We start from the raw sequence: 20,369 nt of genomic DNA on the forward strand, positions 1-20,369 counted from the left end.
AAGTCAAATATTGGTACTTGGTCCTAAAAGCACAAGTACTCCCCAACACGAACCATGAGGTGCCCACGTCTCTGAGTGCTGCGACTGCGAGGCACAGAGCTCACACTGTGCTAACACAGAGCTCAGCCCCATTTTCTGAATTCCAGCAGGGCATTACTGGGTAACACACTGGTACCAGTGATGTGGTCAGAGCCTCCACTTGGTGGAGACAGCAGCGCACAAGAACTAGGGGAGAACCTACCACGAGTCAGATCCCACTCCTGGGTACCTGCAGCCATCCCTCTCATGGTGGCTCTGAATGCAGTCCCCAGCCTCGTGCCATCACTTTTCTGGGTGAAACAATGCAATTTTACAGTGTTCAAGTGCAGCCTTCCAGGGATCAGCAGGTCTGATTCCCTCTGCAGGTCCAACGTGAATTTAACAGCCAAGGCATGGTGTTCCCTGCGAAGAGGACATTCTTCAAACAAAGCACTGTTTGCATAGGACAAAAACTTCCTCAGACCAGAGATTAGCAGAGTGCACAGGCACATCTGGCTTAAACCCTACCTCCTTCCACAGGGTGCATCTAACTTCTCCATGTCTTTGAGCTTTCCTGGGGAATACCAACCTCCTTTACTTTTTAATGTCTTGTCTTTACTGAGTTGTGGAGCTTGGCAATCCAAGAGGCTCTTCCTTGCAAAGGAGATGAGGCAGAAGTCCTGGGATCACACACCATTCACACCGTCACTCCATGGCGTGCCTGGTTGCTCCTACAGGTGAGGTACTGTTTCACTTTCCAGAACAGGCTCTATGGATTTTAAACATGAAAGAGGCAAACAAACATTGCACTTGCATGTATCACTCCTCTGACTAAGTAGGCCACATAGCCAATTACTGTATTACCAGCTCTGCCATCTCACAATGCTCATTTCAACGTTGCTGCCTGCTTTGATCATCAGACTTTCATCTTCCGATGATGTTACGGCCACTTTCATGTCAAATACAAGCATGTGAAGGCAAAAGAGATTTAAGGAGGCCTTGATGAAGACTTATCGTGGGGAACTGGAAAAGTAAGGGTAAAAATGGGTTCCTGGACCCGTTTAGGTGCAGCTTCCCTTGGTTCTACACCCATGATAGTTCACGAAGGCCCGAGGCTTCAGCACGGATGGATTATGCAGCAAGATAATATGGACAACTGACCATGCCAGAAGTACAATTTTGGCTGTAAAGCTGAGTAGCCTGGATGATGCCTCACCAGCATCAATGCAAGGAGCCACGCAAGGGGAATTCAAGGAGCTCTTCCACATGGAAGGACAGAAAGGAAATGGCTGATGTTCACACCGGTCTCCTCTGCATGGTAACAATCTACCCACGAAGCTAGCGGCCCCCCCTTCCAGCTGGTCTCCTCTCGAAGAAGGAAAGGAGGAGAAGGGGGTGCAAACTGAAAAGCTGCAATATACAGTGCTGTTTTCATCTTTTGAGAGTGTTTCATTCTGGCTGTGATAAGCAGAACTAGCAATGACTGAAAGCAAATTGGGGCCCGTCAGCTGCTACAGCCAGAAGAAACTCACGTTTGCAGTTTGCTTTTTCTGATCTGGAGTAGCGTTCTCATAAATAATGAAAGTGACTAAAAGCTACTTAAAAAACACACACTCCTCCCTTATGAAAGAATGAGAGAAAAACCCAATTATAAAAGGACATTTCTTCCAGCTAGGAATAATTTGTCATGTAATTCTCTGAAGACAGCAACAGAAACATGCATGCTCTATGCTCCCTTTTGAGTGATCTGCGATTGCATATGTACTCAGATGGCTTCTAATGAGGCTATTTTTATAGCACACATCCTGCTGAGCTTTTTGGGAGGGGCAAAGTGAGATCAGTGGAGAATCAGTCTTCAACGTCAGCTCCTGTGTATTTTCTCCTCAAAAGGAGAGGAAAAGGAAACAAATGTGGAGGAGGACATACTGCTCTGAATCAACACATACAAACAAAGCTCTTCTGCCCCAGCAGCAAACGTGGAGCATCTTCAGTTTTTTCCTAGACATCACTCAAGCAGGAAGCACCAGACACATCACTAATGCCCTGATGATATCAATGATGGTGATACCCACCTCCCCCCTGGCAGAGCATGCTGTGTGCCCATTTATACTACTGAAACACACTCTTGCACGGTCCTTGGCACACTCTTCTGGTCTGCAGGACCAAAGAGGTTCAGAAGAGCACAGTAATGAGGACCATGCAGTGGGGCACCTGAAGGAACCAGAGCCCACCAGGACAATATCATCAGTATGATGTTACAACTTTTCTTGAAATCAACGTGATACAGGCTCACCCCATGCCAAATCAAAAGGCCTCAGCTGTCACAAAGGAAAGGAAGCAAAAAATGGGGGAGACTGAAACTGGGCTCAATGTACAGATGTCTGCCATGGTTTTAAAAGAACCAGATGGTTTCTGCCATGACTGGAGCTACGGGAAGTATAATGGACAGAACAGATGTAAATGAACTCTTGTTTTACATGGAGATGATGCAAGCAGAGACAGAAAAAGAAAGATGTAAATTGAAAATCTGCTTGTCTGATAGTTGTGGTGGCCTTCCTATCCTGTCCCCATAGCTCTTATTTGCTCCCTGGGGCAGCCCAGCTGTGTCACCATGCCTTACACCAGGAAGAGGGAGGCAGAGTGGGTCAGGAAGCAGAGGAACAGCCTGGTGTCCTTCATCAGGGACATCTCTTTTGCAGACATTACTAGGCAAAAAGATTTTCAAGTTCAGGGTTAAAAGAGAGAAAAGATGGGAGCTATTTTTCCCAGTGTTACAGCTGAGCACTTTGCTTCTTGTCTCCATGCCTCCTGCTTCAGCTTTCAGATGTTCCCTCACAGACTTGAAAGCCAAAGAGACTGACCTACTCATCCAACCCAACCTCCTGTGTCACAGCTCACAGAGCCGTTCCTCTGTCAAAACTACATCTGCAGCTTGAGCCAGTGCCTCTTATAGAGGCTGTCTTGATTTTGATCTATAAAGTGCTGGAGTAACCATCACATTTCTGGGTCCCTCCTCTGAGTAATTATTTTCCACATCAGGCACCATACTTCCAGTGTGGATTGCTGCCTCCAGCCATTGGTTTGCTGGAAAAGAGATCCTCTTACTGGGAATCTCCCCTCCATAGGGGAGAACAACCTCTTCTGCTGCCTCTTGAATGAAGCAAAGCAAACATACTTCCTTAATGTATGCTGTATACACACTAAAATATGCCTTCTAATTCTTGACTCTTTCCATAAACGTTTGGGAAGCTGTCCACATTTCAAAGCACGGATACCAGAGCAGGACAAAGTATGCCAGCAGCACTCTTAATAACACACATGGTGGCAGCACATGCTGGTGCATGCATCTGAAACCCAAATTTTCACTTGGTCACAGAGTTGTACCAGGAGTTCATGGTCACTCATGTTCCACCAGGAGATTTCAGTTCTCTTTACAATTACCACTTTCCAAGATGCCGTTGTGTATTCTCAAAGAGCGGGTTTAATCTCTGAAAGCAAACGTTATAGGAAAACCTGTTCACTCATTTTCTGAGGTTATTTTAGGGAATGGGAACTCCTTCCTCCATCAGTGGTATAGGAGTGAAGACTTGCTGAAGAACAGAAAAAAAGAAAAAGCTGGTTAGAGCTTCAGGGCATCCTTGATGTGCAACACGCTCTTATGAATCTCATGATTTAAGGACTTCAAGGTCACTGCTACATCACCAGTGTTACTTCAAATCTCTGTATTTGTTTTGTCCATGGTCCTATAGGCTGTATCCTTGGTTGACTGGTTTGTTTTCTCCACAAGGCTGGTGGATCCACTCTTTGCCATACATGACTTTCTTGAACGCACTGATCAATTATAAATTGACCAAAATAAGGTGAAGCTAACTAGGATGAATGTGCAACTCGCAAAGGCTGTGAGGCCCACGCTCCATATCAAGCAATTAGACCTGGGGACATCACACTAACTGGGCATGCAAATAAAATTTCTGAGGCAAGAGAAGCAGGCCAAACCCCTGTCCTTATCTGGATCATATATAAGTTTTCTGCTTTCTCCCACCAAAATAAACTGAAATCAGAGCATGAAACCACATACCCCTGCAGGCAAAAGTATAACAGTAACTGCCATTTAGGTTTTCCTGCAAGAAATTTTCTCAATAAATACCAATATTATTATGGAGTTCCTAAATTTAGAAGGACCTAAAGGCTTTTTAGAAGAGAGGTGGCTCAGTTAGGATCACTACCTGCTTCTAAGGGCAGCCAGCTCTTAAAGAGGCAACAGCTTTCAAAACCCCCAAAATAACTAATGCAACACTTGGTGGTATGGTGTGGTGTGGTGTCAGTGCTAAAATCTAGGGAAAACAAACAAACAAAGCAGCATACTTAATTTTTCCAACTATCTTGGTCTACTAAACCACACAACCTTTCCCGACAACAAACAGAAGTTCAGTAAGTTGTAAGAGGAATTTAATTGTGCGTTCATTCCTCGAGGGATGCTCGGCAGCTCCAAATCCTTCAGAAAAGGTAAACTACAGGACCAAATCAGGCTGCCTCTCCTCTAGAAATTAAACATTAAAATACAAACCAGAACAATAGTCAAGAGCCACAAAGAATTCCTAAGGTATTAGCAAAACAAATTCCCTTCAGTCCTTATTAGGAATATCTTGAGGATGGTTTGAAGAGGAAAGTCTAACCAAATATAAAAAAACCCAAATGCACACTGTTTGCCAAAAGCAAAAGAATTCAGTCAGATAAAAAATGCGACATACAAATGATGCAGGTTAAAAACTAAATTTAAGATGATAATAGAATAGCTGCCAGCATCTTTAAATTTTCAAGCATGGAAATGTCAACAGAGACAAAGAAATTCAGGGAAAAACAAAGAGAACAGATTAAGGGTTTATTTATATTGGTGAAAGAGCTCTATGTTGGTTGACTAAGAAATGACTGAGCAGGTGACAACTGTCTGCAAATGTCCACAGGTCCCCCAACATGGCCACAGGAACCTATGCCGGACCATGCCACCGACCCGCTGGCGGCAGTGCAGCACAGCATGGCCACAAGTTGAATGGGATAAAATGAGCAATGGGAAAAGACAGACAGAAAAGGAGACAGGACCTTGGGACTGGGAAAACTCCCCAGCTGGGGAGTGATACAAATGAGGTGGCATATGTCCTGTTGCTGGAGATACACATGCATTTAACGTAAACAAGCTATGAGGCTCTACGCCATTATCAGAACAACCTCAAGCTTGCCAGAGAGGGGGTGACCCAAGGAAAACTATTTCCTGGTAACTCAGCTTTGCGGAGGACATTATAGCTATGATGACTCAGTACTTTATGGCTCTAGAAGGGACGTTTCTCCACCTCACACCATCTGAAGCCCTCCAAGGCTCTGGCATATGGCAAATTGGTGTGGATTACACAGAAAATATGCCGGTCCCACAGGAGCCAGAATGTGTCCGAGTGCTGTTGTCTCTTTGTATGTATACATTTGACCTTCTTTTGGGTTTCAAGGAAACCTGCCTGGGTTTCCCACAGCTTCTGTGCTGGTCACAGTACAGAACTGAACTATGCGTTTCTCTTAAATCAGCCAGAGGGGACTTTTGCGGGGGTTTTGTGCTGGTTGGTTTGTTTGTTTCTTTTTGAAGATGGCTGGTGAGAGTCCTTCAGAGAGCACCACGACTTATTAAATACACTGCCTAATGATTAATAGTTTTCCCTCTTTCTGATGCAGGGTGAGTCTTAAGCTCTTCATGGTCTGGGACTGAAAATCCCACAGGTGGCCTTTTAAAGAAAGGGGAAACAATTTAAATCATTTTACTTCTTGGAAACACTCAGCCCTTGGCCTGTCCCCATGCACATCCCTCTGTGGGGTGTGGAGCCCTCTCCCGAGGTTCGCAGGACCACAACTTCCAGCTTGGGCATGCACGGAGTCTGTCCTCCCCGAATGCTGGGGACCTGGTGAGGACTGGCCACCTGGGAGAGGAGCCTGCCGAAGAGCTGGTGCGTCCCAGGGCAGATGCTCCCTTGGGTTACCGGAGCTGCTAGGAAGCACATGTCCACAAAGCACAGAGCAAGCAACGTGGTGAGGAGAGGGAAAGATGTCACCACTGAGGCTGGAAAAGAGTGAGCTGAGAAGGAGGAAAGTCGTGCAACCACTTCTCCATACCTTCTCCTCCAGCTGGAAAATCACATCTTCTAAGATAGAGACTGAAACAACCAGGCTACCTAAGCACCACAACTTGGTCTGGCATATCAGGGAAAACTGCACCATGTCAGAGCTGGGAGACTTCCATGAACCAGCCTAAAGCACCCACGGGAAATGCTCCTGCCTGCACAGCGCTCTGCCTCCAGTCAGGCCAGCACCACAGAGCCCTTCTGCTGGACCTCCATCTCCAAGAAACCTCCCACCCTTTTCAGGACCTCTACCACAGTGCTGTTAATGCTGCAATAAAGATGAGACCCGTCCGTGCCCTCACAGCCAGCTCATAACCCCAGAAGGTCTGGGATTTTACCTCCATTTCGGGAGTGGAGCATGCTTTTCTGCACAGCTACATCTGTGCTGTAAGCGGGTTCCCTGGCTGGTGCCAGCCCTGGTGCAGACGGGGGCTGAGCTTCCAGCTGGCTCCGTTCCCTCTGCAAACAGATGCAGTTCCTATACAGGGTCTGATTTATTCAGCAGGAGTCTCGCACATTAAGCGTAGTTAAGTCTGAAAACAAATCTAATGACTTTAAAATAAATAGCCAACGGAGGACTTGAAACTAAAATTCTTCCTTCCTCTGACACCCACCATATAAACAATAATAATTATATAAAACCGTGTCTAACACATGACTACACAAGGCTCTGGTGACCAAGAAAAGCACACGCTGCTTGTCAGACATAATTGCACATTTGGTTTTTCAATTACTTCTTGTCAAGATCCAGAGCCCACCATCTGAATGCTAACATTAATTACTGGTAAGTAGTTAGTTTTACAATAGCATTATGGAGACTCCCAACAATTACCCTGAGGTCTGCAGCTCCCGACGCTGTTCCCACACTGCCCTCTGGTCCCTCCAAGCCCTCCAAGACTGTCACACAGACTCACACCAGTGAGTGATACCGAATCTGGTCCACTATGTGCAGAAGGAGCTTCAGAAGAAGCTTCAGGAAACTTTCCAGTAGACAGCAGCAAGGTAACTGATCTGCAGGCCAACGTGCTCATCCAGAAGAGCCCGTATCACCTACTGATGCCATCTTCCAGTTGAGTCCCTTCTGAGCCCCACTCGAGCACCTGACTCCTGGCAACATGCTCCAATAGCTAACTGCCCATCATGCAAGAAAAAATCCTGCCTTTTATTGGCTTTTAATTTGCTGCCTTTTAATTCTGTTGACTGTCTCTTTTTTTCCTTGCAAAAGGAAGAAAGAAGTCTCTGATCTACCTTTTCTGGAGTGTTCAAAAACACGCACAGCTTTGTCATGTTGTCTCTTCGTTGTCATATTCTCCAAGGCAAACAGCCATCTCTCTTCTAGCTCCCTTAAAGGAAGAGTTTTTTTCCTATGCTCCTAATAATTCTCTTCGCTTTTTAAAATTTCCCATTAATAAGCATTCAGTGAGGTACAGAAACCACACACAAGTTAATAAGGTAGGAGAATAGTGAGTGTTTTCTGCCACCACTAATTCTCAGCTGCAAACAGCTGCATGCGCTGAACCATGTTATTTCAAAGGCAGCAGACAGGCCTGACAGAGCTGTGGGGGTGATAAGATCATAAAAATCCTGTGCCTTCAGAGCTTTTAACATTTACTTGAAACAGAATAAAATCAATTCAGTACAATAAATAAATAAAAATAGGATCAACCCAATACTACAGTCACCACATTAAGAACAAGCACGCTATAGTAAAAAAAAAAAAGTTGCAGAAAGGTAAAGTTGTCCTGGCAACCTTATTTTGCTTATATTTTTTACTGACATAAATTAATTGTTAAAAGCTTCCTCAATAGTTTGCAACTAATGCGAGTTTCAAACAGCAACAACTTCGAAAAATATCTACCTTGTATCTCCAGCTACAGAGATTTCATCAAAGCCAAATTTCAACCTTCAGTCACTGATAGAGCTTTCTTGAACTATTAAATTTTTATTCCTTTTTTTTTCTTTTTAAACAGCTTTGGTGATTTTCCTTTTTTTGACCATGTTTTGTTCAATCAGGTAGATGCTGAAGTGGATTTTGTTTCCACTTTTCCACAAGAAAAAAGTGATAGCCAGCCTCACACTTCTCTATGTATGTACAAAATAAGAGTGATAATGGAAGGAAGTTCTGCCACCCTGATGGGCGCTTGGGTACCCGCCTTTAGGAAGGCCATCACTCATGCCCAGGAGGACACTCAGGTACTCGGCCCCAAAGGCACCTCCCGCACGCCCAGGAGGGGAGGATGCCCACAGGGGACACCTCGAAGGGTCAGCTCCCACATGGGAGAATGCACTCACCCACCTGCTCAGAAAAACCCTCTGGCAAGAGCTACAAAATTGAGTTAAAAGTTAGAATAAAGAATTTAGGGGAAGGAAGAGATGCCTGGCTCTTTTCCCCTTGCTCCTCAGCCTATGCTTAGTTTTCCTTCCAGCACTTCATTCAGGCTAATTCCCAGTGTCCCTACAGCGAGCGCTGCTGGACCGCACTGATGAGCTACCCCAAAACTGGGAAAAGAGTTTTCCTCTGTGTAAGACACCTGATGCTTGCGCCGCTCCCCACCGCCAAAATCTGCCTGCCCACCCTTCCACCCCTGCTAAGCCCAACCCAGCGGGCACCCCAGAGGCATTCAATGCTGGGCAGCAGCACCATACCAAAAAGCTGCCGGTAACAAGGGTATTTCATCCTGAAACGCCGAGCGGTGGAGCCAGGCCGCCGGGCAGGGACTGCAGCTGTTGTGGCGGGGAGCACTCGGTGCAGATTCAGCTGCGAGAGGTGGAGGGAGGATCCGCACTGCAGCATTTTGGAGATCAGAAGAACAGAGCAGGGTTTTAACATGGAAGGATGTGTTTCACCTGATGGATAAAACTTCAGCAGCACTTTCAAGTCTCTGGAGGCAACCGGAGGGTGTTCTGGCATACGGTTAGCGGAGAGATGGTATCACTGGCAAGGCAAAGGCGAGGACACGAAATGCAGCTCAAGCTGTGAAGGAGGCAGGCAGCGCTGGAGGGGAGCGCTGGTGCTTGCTGCTTTGCTGCCAAGGACTGTCAGTACCCAGAGAAAAGCCTCATGTCTCACCGGGGTCTGCTCCATGCAGCGTTGGTGGCCTTCCCCTGGGCAGGGGAGCATCGCCGAACACGGCAGCGGCAACTGGCAAACCTTGTCTGGGCGCACCAGTGGTGGTCTCACTCCTTGCAGACCACGACAACGTGGAGACAGTTGCTTCTGCCACACCATCACAACTTCACTGCTTGTGCCACTGCAGCGTTCAGGGGCTGCCCATGCCACTGTGCCCCTCTGCTGAGGAAGGGGCAGGTGATGCTGATGGAGATGATGCCAGGGCAGGGTGCAGCCCCCCATACCACACTGACTTTTCTTCTTGGCAGCCCAAGTGGCTCCAGTTTTCTGTTGTCTGTCTGCCCCCATCCATGCTGATGTAACCCACAAATGTGCCTCAGGTGCTTGGCTGTCCCCTCAACAAGCTGTGCATCATCCCACCACATGATGGCACCTCCCTGACTTTCCTACCATCTTCTCCTACTCTTGTGGGTGCTTCTGTGCTCCACTGCAGCCCGCTCCCCTTCCTGGGCCACGCGCTCCCCTCCCTCGTGCATCTTAGCATTGCCCCGTTTCCAGCCCGGCATCTCTAATCTCTTACATCTCCACCTATTTTTACCACAAAATCTTTTAAACCTGGGAGACGGGTTTGCCAGTTTGCTCGTGGATGGCTGACAACCAGGAACCAGCTTTGAGCACGCATGGGACCAGGTAAATTTGACTGTCACCAAAGCCACACTTTGCTCCCGGCTCCCACCACCTCCCCAGAACTGCCCGGCACATCAACACTGCTCTGCAGAGGAAACCCAGCTAAAAGGAATCTGTGCCTAGCCAAGGAAAGAAAGCTGCCCCTTATTCCATGCTTTCACAGCTCTGGACTGACTCCACCAGATACAGATGTTGGACAGTGGATGCTGTATGAGACTTTTCCAGCAGGTCCCCCTGACCGCTGGAGGCACCCACACGAGCACCACCCACCCACCATGGACATGCAGCCATCCTGGCAAGGGAGAAGCCACCGCACACCCGATGCTGTTGGGTTTTGGGGGCTGCTTAGGTAACCCCAGCACTGGTGCAGCTCAGCCACACTGATGCCAGGGCTGGACATTCCCCATCACCTGCTGGCTGCTGGCTGCTCCTCTGGGGACAGAGAGGGACCAAGAAGCACCATCTTCAGTGTTTCCCAGCACACCCAGCAAAGTAAGATGCCCTATAGCATCAGAAGGAGATGGAGAGGCCACAGCACAGGGCAGACCCAACCTCATCAGCTCCCTCTTCTTTGTGCCAGGCTTTCCTCCTGCTGCTCGCACTGGGGCTGCACGCCTCCTTCCCGCACCACACAGGTCTGCTGGGACACACCGGCTGGGGGGCTGCCACACGCCCCCGGCACCCTGTCCACCGCCACACACAGTGGGGGTGGCAGCAAACAGGACACCTGGAGCAGAGTCTCCTGCGTGGGACCTGACATGTCCTGTACCCACCAGAGCAGGTGCTGCAGAGACGCTCCTTAGTGGGATCAGAGGGGGCTGGGGGACATCACTCTCCTCTACTCTTGCATGGGAACCTGCACCCAACCACCACAGCGTGGCTGAAAGGTCTCCATCCAAGAACCTCATTCTGCGATGGTCTTTGCACTGCAGAATGGGCACGGGGCTGGGGGGACTCAGTCGTACCACCCTGCACTGTATGCAAACTGTCTCTCCATGCAGCCCCCAAGGCCAAAACGATCCTTCTTGCATCTATCTGTTTAGCAAAATCCAAAAATGGGTGACAGATGATGTGCACTAACAGCTCCCAACTCATCCCTCTTGTGTGGTCACCCTTCGCCACCCATCTCCAAGACAGAGAGCTGCATCCAAGCAGAGCCGCATCTGCCCACTGTGTCCCACCCCAGCAGAGAAAACCATCCACCTACCTGCTGGAAGAGCTCCTCCGCCCACTGCTGTTGCTCTCGTCGGCCTAAGGGAGCAAAAGACATCAAAAAAAAAAAAAAAAGGCTGTTTAGGTTAAGAAAGGCAAGACTGCCCTCCAAACTCTTCCTGCTAGCACACTGCACCCAAAACACCTGGGGTTTTTCCATTCTGTGTTACACACACACCCTGTGCTCAGTGTTGGTGGGACATGTTGTGCACTGAACTCAGGTTTGCAGGAGGCAAGGAAGGATTTCAGACACAGCTCCACCACGGAGGCGACTTTCTGAGTAGATTCCCTCCAGTTGCTCTCGTGCAATTATTTTATTGCACTTTACCAAAGTTTAAAGTAATGATCCCTCCTATGCAAAAATATGCAATTTGCAGGAGGGAAATAAGGCAGAAATAGCCCAAGTCAATGCTGTGTCCAAGCTGAGATGGCCCCGCTCCTGGATTAGAGCAGCAGGTTCAGAGCATCTCCCTTCCTTAGCCATGAATTGCCTAACTGAACCCCTCCGGGCAGTTAGAAGGGGCTGAGCAGGGAGTAACCAGGGTCTCCTCCTTTTCGCCCCTGGCTCTCTGATGAGAGGCTTCCTTGGAAAGACAATATTATTCCAAACCCAGAAATTCTATTTCTGAATTTGTGCAAATACAAGTTAAATATTAGCTGCATTTCACATTTTGTGCAAATGGCAGAAACAGGCAATTCATGTGCAGCAGGATGGGGGCTAGCCAACGATTTCGATAAAATAAACCCTTTTTTAATTTAAATGCTAATGCACTGAATTAAAATTTAATAACTGAGGAAATTGAAAAGCCGAGCAGGAATATTGGAAATAAATCCAAGCAGAAACAGCTGAAATTAAAAATTCTAGAGAGTGGGAGGATAGCAGCTAAGCTGTCTTATATGATTACATTTTTTTTTTTCCAGAACGAAGAGGGGAAGGAAAAAAAAATCCTATCTTTGGCTTGCTGTAGGGCAGTAAATCGAGAGTGCTGTGATTTATTGCTCAATTTTCCTGAGGGAAAAAGGCTTTCTTTCATGCTGAAATATTTCATAAATTTCAATCCAGCATAAATTCTTAATTTAAAAGTTATGGAGGTCACATTTAGTGCACTGGTGCAATTCTGAAATCTTAAAGGAATAGCAACCAAAAATTGCAATTTGATTTTATTTTTTTAATTCTTCATGTGAAATTTTGTTCAAAGGGATTCTCCAAGTTACACAAAGCAGAAACACATACTGGCTTCTGAAGGTTTAAGAAATCCACTGGAAATGAAGAGATAAAAATCTAATTCAATTACAAAAAGGTATTTTTTTTAATTATTGTTATTATTATTGTTAACCACTTGAGGAATTTCTGTTAAAAAATTTCCTCCCTCCATTGCCTGGGAAAAGCCAGAAGGGAGGAGCTGACAATGTAATTGCTTCTGTTAGATCTCCAATCTTTTGTGAGCACTGATATGTTCATTTGTTATACAGCTGTTCAGCTACAGAAAGGATGTCAGAGCACCCATAATTCAAAGCAATCAATCAAAAATTAATGATTTGTCATGCTTACACAATGAAAAAAAAAAAAAGCTTTATGGGTTCCTGCAACTGGTAGATTGCTCAAACCTTCAGGGCATTTTCTGGAAGATTAGATCTGTGTGTACAAAAAAAAAAAAAAAAAAGGGGGGGGGGGGGGGGGAGGAGACTTAATATACAGCCAGGGCAGAAACCTTGTGGGGTGCTGGGGCATCGGTGTTATCCGAGATCCCCTAGGGATGGGGTATGCTACAATTCCTGTCTGTTTAAACAGCTTTCTGCATAACCCAACCTCGCATGGCACCCTGTGAGCCACATTCCCCAACTGCAGAGAAATTGCCCAGGCTCCTCCAATTATAATTCCACATGAAAAATGCCCGCTGAATATAAAGGTCGCCTGGACGAGTGCTTGTGAAAGCCGCAAAATACAAACACCGAAGTTAAAGGCACAGCCTCAACTTTGCCTTCACATCATCTGCAGGACGACTCCAGCCACAACACCAAGTGTTACCTAAATATTACCAAAATTAAAATATTTCAATTTGGGAAGCATGTACCCAACCTCAACTTTGCAAAACTGTCTGAGATGGCAAAGTTAGTCATCCTCCATGTAAGCGAGAATTTCTTTATGTATAAATTCATTTTGAGAACGCATCGTGCTCCCGATATGAAGTGTATCGATGTCCCGATGCTGTATTTTATTCCTGGTTATACACACGTTAGCTGGTGCCTCTGGTGTGATTTACCACTCAACCTAACGCAAGTATTCCTCTGTGAAGGATCATGCATGTAATTCATTTTATGTTCCTTCTCATATTTGTATTTGGAGTTGAGCGAATGAATTGCTGGAAATAAATGATGTGGTGACTGCAGCTCCTGCGATTCCTGACCATCACCGACCAATGGCATGGCACCTTCTGGGGCCAATGCGCAATTTTATTATTTACTTCTTTTTTTGCTTACCTTCCCCATTCTGCGTGTGTCTGCTGCCCTGCCTGATTTCCCCTTTCTTTTTCTTTTTTTATAACAACTTTTTTTTTGCTTTTTGTCATCTTTTCATGAGCAATTCATGGACTCTCCTCTCTCAGGACATAGCACATACCAGTGCAGAGGAAAAGACATGCATGAAGAGCACAGAAAGGGAGGTGCAATGGTGTGACCCCACCAGCGTTACGGAGTTTCTTTATTTTAAAAGAAAAAAAGAAGAAAAAGGAACCACAGGAGGTATGAGCTCTCAATCTAGATGGTTTCACACCAGCCAAGGTGCTCTTGGAGAGGAGCCATCTCCTGGGCATCTCCCATGGGGGAAACACTCAAAAACCACTGACAGACATGGGCAGAGCTGGCGCGGTTGTTTTTGGACTGCTGCAAGCCCATGGCTGACTTCTCAGTTTGGATCCATTAGACCTAAACAGCAAGTCAAGTCTGAACAAAATCAGATCTAGCTGTCTTAAAGGTTTCTGGATGCTTAAATAAGCCCATCCTCACCAAAGGTGCTACCAGGAGACACCTTCACACACTGCTCCAGTTTCCAAACATGCAATTAACTGGCAAATTTTCTGTGCCAGAAATTTGTCTTGGTTACAACCTCTTTAGGAACAGCTCTGTTTAGTTCAGCACTTGTGCAGTGCCAAGCACAGTGAATCCTGGCCCGTCCTAAGGCTGCAACATGATTTAATCACCAGCACCCGCACTACCTGGGACCACAGCGCGTCCAGCCAAAGTGTGGGAAGATAATTTTCTCTGATCGTACATGGTATGTGAAGGTGAAAAAGCATAATAAAGAAGCGCCATGGTGTTCTCCTAAAACTTTTGCAAAATAAACACAATTACGAGCTTAATAAAAATGGAAATATTTCAGCAAAGCATACATAAGTTCACCAAAGTGAGCCATTTGATGTCCCTCAGCTCTCCACGGAAAGAGGCAGGGCCACCATGGTGTGATGCCCAGGACCGTTAGGCAGCTCCGACCCTCAGCAATCGCAAAGCAAATCTCAAAAATAACCTCGACACCAGAGACTGACAGACTTGAATCGGTGAACATGTCTTTGGCGCCGGGCCTGGTGGCAGTACCTGCTGTGCCACGGGATGGAGCTGCCTGAAGAACCAGCCATCACACCCAGGTCAACCCCGCTGGGGCTGCCTGCGCAACTGCCACCTCAATGTTCAGCAGAACATCTCCACCCCGGGGCAGCACCACCCCAGCCTCCAGCTTCTGACCCTACCCAAAAGGCCACCTCCTCCTCTCCCACTCCGCTTGGGGGTCACCTTCAGCACAGGGAAAAACCGGGCAATGTGTACACATATTTTTTAAAATCTGGCTGAAAAATACTTTTTTCCTTTTATTTTGCAGTAAGCCCATTTGGAACCAAATGTGAAGAGATGATGCCTTTTGCAGGCCACGCTATTAATCCACTTAAAACACTGCATCTAAATTCCAAAAAGTAGTATTTAAGGACTACAAATATCCTAAGCAAGTCAAAGCGGTGAAATGCTGGAAATCACCGTTTAACCGCCAGCAACCAGAATGCGCCAAAATGGGTCAGAGCAGCTTTTGACAAAGTAGCATCTTTGGGAAGGGCGAGGAGAAATCTCCTGCGCACCAGTTTACCTGGGTAATTTAATTTGGCGACTTCTTAATTTATAATTGAAAAAGCAGAGGCACAGAGTTTGCATCTGCCTGTCAGTTCACGAGCAAGGGAAGACGGACACAGGGCTCTGAAACACAGGCTGGATAATTAGTCATACAATCTCTCACGTAAAATAATTTACAATTCAAAATATGATTCCCTAAAGCTGCTTTTGTATGTATCGGGTACGTTTAAGGTAGTTTTGTTTAACTAACGCTAATAAACATCTATTAAATTAAAATGCAGGAAAGCAGAATGTGGTTTCTGGCCATATGCTCCTCGAGTCAAGTCACAAGCAAAAAGTAAATCATGTGATAAATAAAAATGAAAAATGTAGAAATGTATCAGTCAACTTCTCCTAACAGGATAAAGTGTCAAAAATTAGGAGTCCAAGCAGATGTATAACTGACCTGAGAAAAGCATGTTTATAGAAAGGGCTACACTATATTGGGAAAAAATCCCCAACATTTTAACAGTTACTTCAAAACAACAAAATAACAAAAAAACATAAAAATGTTAAACGAGATTTTGGAAGATTTAAGCATGGGCTTTCTGCCTGATCACTTAAATGATGATTAAAAACAATTATTTGAATCATTTGGATTTGCATCCACGTACGCAGATCCACTCCCACGGTTGTGACACCCAATGCGAGACCAGGGTGCCAGGATCCACCCATCTGCCACCACCAAAGCCCTCCCCAGGGCGAAAAAGGTTTTAAGACCATTTATTTATTCGTAGACAGGCACCCCCGCCATGATTTGCCTCCGAACTTCATCCCGGCTCTGCTGAGGGGAGATGCCCCTAATTCTGTCCAGGGTTTCCAGGAGGAGCAGAAGCCGCTTATCCCAACTCCTCCCCCAGAGCAGGGAAATACCCGGTTTACTTTCCAGATGCTTTGTAAAAGGTTTGAATTGTTTGTTTTACCCGAGGAAAAGAAGAAAAAAAGAAAAAAAACCCAAAACCCACAATCTACTTTCCGTGAACACCTTCCCAAAGACAGCTGAATAATTTTTGGCGAAACACAAAACACACGTAGTTTAGAAACAAGCCAGCAGCACCCAGCGTGGAAAATTTCACCCCAAATAATTAAAATTTGGCAACGGGAGAAGCAACTGAAAACAGGTCTCACAAAGGAATGCGCCATAAAAATAACTGCAGGCCTGCCTACCTGCACTGTCTGTTATTATTAACTTCAGAGCAACAGAAAATGCAGGAAGTGCTTTTTTTTTTTTTGCCTTTTTTTTAAACAAAGGGCAAGACATTGGCAGTTTCCTATTTAATTTTCATTAAAGAGGGAAAAAAAAAAAAAGCAGCCCTGCACCGCACCAAAACATCTGCAGAGCACAAGGACCCATAAATACGCCCGTGCCCTTTTTTTTTTTTTTGATCTTTGCTTCCTCCTCCATACAGGAGATGCTAAGGAAACCCAAAGCCCTGGCTTTTCCATGGCACTGCAGTCCCCTGCGTCACCCCCTCATCGTCCTTCTCATCCCCCCAGGCTCAGCAATGTCCCCCAAAATTTACAAAGAGCATGGAGCCAACTGGTGAGCTGAGCAGGACCCATGCCTGGGCGATGCCCGGAGCCAGGGCATCCCCTGCACAAAAGAAAATGATCTCTGATGCTTTAGGCTGCTGTGGCTTGCCCCATCTTCATCCTCTGCCTTTGCAGATCCGTAAGGGCAGCCTTTGAAAGGGGTGAATTTTCCACCAGGGAACAAGTTCCTTGGGCCAGAGGAATGCGCTGCCTATTTCCTCAGCTGCAGCTTCCCCTCAAGAAACAACCAAAATAATGATGATGATGATGATGATGATGATAATAACAACAACAACAACAACAACAACAACAATAATAATAATTTTTAAAAGTATCTGCAAGGAGGAAATCTGAGCTTTACCCAAGGCACCTTCTCTAGTCCCACGGCAGAGCCACGCTCCAGGAATGAAGGTCCCCTGTTCCCCCATGCCCATCGTGGGGTCTGCAAACACCCCGTCCTGACTGTGGGGCGAAACTGCCGCAACGCAGGTTGTGGATAACAGCGGCAGCTTTAAGAAATAGTAGCATCAAAATTATTAATAAGCATCGGGGGGAATTTAGCCCTTTTACTCAGCTGCAGTCTTGCCACGGGAAAAAACAGCATGCAGACAGGCTGAGGTCAGTGCTTCTTCCTGTGGCAAGGGGGAAAACCCAACAATAAAAAAAAATCTGAGGTTTGTGAACCCTCCGAGATGACAGTAGCCAAGTGTTTTCTACTTGAGGTCATCAGAAGAAAAAGGCAGCAACTCCCATCCCGGCCAAAGAAGTGTGCATGGCTCCTGCCAAGTCAGGGATGAGCTGTCCAGGAGGCGAGAACGATGACAGAGGCACTGACAATGAGTATAAACCAAAACTGCCAGCGACACATGCAGGTGATGCTCAACACCTCCACTGCTGGAACACGGGGACATCTGAGACACGGTGGTACTAAAAGCCATCAAAACCCATCGGGGTGAAGACCAATGATCTCATCTGGGCTGTAATGCAGTGTACAGGAAAGTCTCCAGTGTGAGAGGAAGGTGTTTGTTACGCCCAGGCATACGCATTACTTAAACCCAGCTTTAGAAAGACTTACTTTAACGTTGAGATTTCCCAGGTTTGCTTACAGGAAGGTGCTGAGGTGACCGCGACCTGCAGGGACACGACCTGTCCCCAGCACTCCCACGTCACAGATGCAGCATCCTGACTGTTGGCACTTAGGACACAGGGAACTCGTCACTCCCCATGCGGCTGTTCTGAAGCCCTGTGTCGGGAGCATGTTTGAGCAGACCAAAATTCACGAGGTTTAGTGAGCAGCCACCTCATCCACGTGAGCACCTCCACCACATTTACACATGCAAATAAACGCCTGCTGGAGATGGTTGCTCAGGCTAAAAAGACATCAGAGCAGTTTCTAGATAGGAAAGCAGTTATCACCCAAGCTTGGCCAGGCCCCTGGCCACGTCCCCTTCTTGCTGGTGGCCAGCCTCCCAAAGAGGACGTGTGTCAAGGAAGACCTTAAGCCAGCGAAGACCATCACTGAGGGCAATGGTACTGCAGGATCACAGTGCTTGGGCAAGGACACCCAGGACCTTCCACCATGAGAGAGCATTACAGCTGCAGAGGAGATGAACTCACGCCCCTGTCCAGCTGTCCCAGGTGAAGCCAGGGATCTCCTCCAGTCACTCCCACCCACAGAGGTGTGGAGTGAACCCCTCTCTCGGCGCCCATCCTTGTGGTACCAGGGATAATTAACAGCTGATGATATCTCTCACCACTCGCCTTCCCACAGGTTCCCAGTTGCCACGAAGCCACTAAGTGCCTCTGAAATACTAACTAGTAATAAATGCTAATGACGAAAACAGCTAGGAGGTTGATCCCCGCAATGCAAAGGTCAGGCGTGAGCACAGGATTTCACTGGAAAAGATGAGATGGGAATGATCCCCTCTGCTCTTCTAGTTTCACTTCTGACTTCACCCAGGGGCCCTCTCTACGCTGATTTCAGTTCTCTTTCTATTGGCAGGAGAATTATTTTTCTTTTCTTTTTTTTTTTTTTTTTAAGTTTTTTTTTTTGCTTGGTTTTGCAAACGGTGGGACTGGGTTTGCTCAAACTTCTCCCAAACTCTTATCTGGGGCAGAGAAAGTTTCAGCATGGAGGTAAAAATTGTAAGCAGGCAAATAATAGTAATAAAAAATCACAATTAAAGTCTAGAAATTATTGTCATTCAGTTTCATTGTACTTATTTCTTGCCTACTGTTTATTATCTTCCCATTTTATAATCTTAATTTAATAACTTGGGTGTATTGCCTACATCCACCCAATTTCCGAGCTGTCTCAGTAACTCATAATTAAAAGTTCTTCTAAAAAGTTTCAAAACAAAAAGGTCGAATTCCTGCTAGAAAAGGCGCACATAGGGGTTTTGCTAACCGGGGGAGCCGTGCAAACACTAAAATCAGCGAGGCAGTGAAAAATCTCATCACAAAATCACCACCAGCCTTGCCAGGTGCTGAACCATGCCAACGCTTTTCCCTCTTGAAATGGAAAAAAATTGCCTTTTAAGTACCCCAAGTTTTTGTGTCACCTAACCATTCGCTTTGGCTCCCGATACTTGAGATAGTCGCAGACATGTTTAAGGGCTGTAAGCGGTTGCCTTTGAGTCAAGGGAATATTTATATGAGTAATTTTATGAACTTGCTGAAAGTACTGGCAGAATCTGTGCTTTGAATTTCAATTTTTCTCCCATAGCAGCCCAGGGAAATTCAAGTAGCACATGCTAGCAGAAGTAGACCAAAGAAAGTGAACATTAAATAAATTTTAACCTAAAACTACAAATGTTCAAACAAGTATTAAAAAGCTTCAGTCTGACGTACCTTTTTTTTTTCCAAAACAGTCATGAAATTAAAATTATGAATTAATTCAGTGCAGCAAATTGGTCTGGATTTAAAGAGTTACTCCTTGATTACAAGCAACTGAAAAGTAATCAAAATATTTCTTCCATCTCCTGTTGCTCAGTGCTCTCCTTACCCTGTTCTTTACGAGAAAAATAATCAAATTGAGGGTGAAGAGGAGAAAAGGCATTACTGATTACTTCTGAACTCTCATATTATAAAAGCTGGAAAATAAGAGTGACCGGGCAAAACAACAGAATTATCTGCATCAAGCAGTTGTTTACAGATGGTATGAGTTTCCCAGCAAAAGAAACAGCTGGAAATATTTTTAAAAGAATAAATGTATACGGAATGAAACCTTGCGGGGGAGGAGGGGATTATTATTTTTTACTTGGGGAAAAAAAAGGGGGAGAAGGAGCCATGCAATAGCATTTCAGAAATCCACCCATTTTTCCAGGTTTCCAATTTCACAGGAAACTCTCAGGAAATCAATTTTTTAAAAAATCCCGTTACAGGCACTTTTCCAAGTTGATAAAACAAACATATCTAAAAAGCTACGAGCACACACAAAAGAAAAAAAAAACCAGGACTTATTTATACACGGAATCCCACACGTTTTACTACAGAAGTGCCATTAAACACATTTTGTTCAGGTGTTTGTGAGCAGG

Source organism: Pelecanus crispus, chromosome 9, assembly GCF_030463565.1.
Source record: "Pelecanus crispus isolate bPelCri1 chromosome 9, bPelCri1.pri, whole genome shotgun sequence".
NCBI classification, from domain to species: Eukaryota; Metazoa; Chordata; class Aves; order Pelecaniformes; family Pelecanidae; genus Pelecanus; species Pelecanus crispus.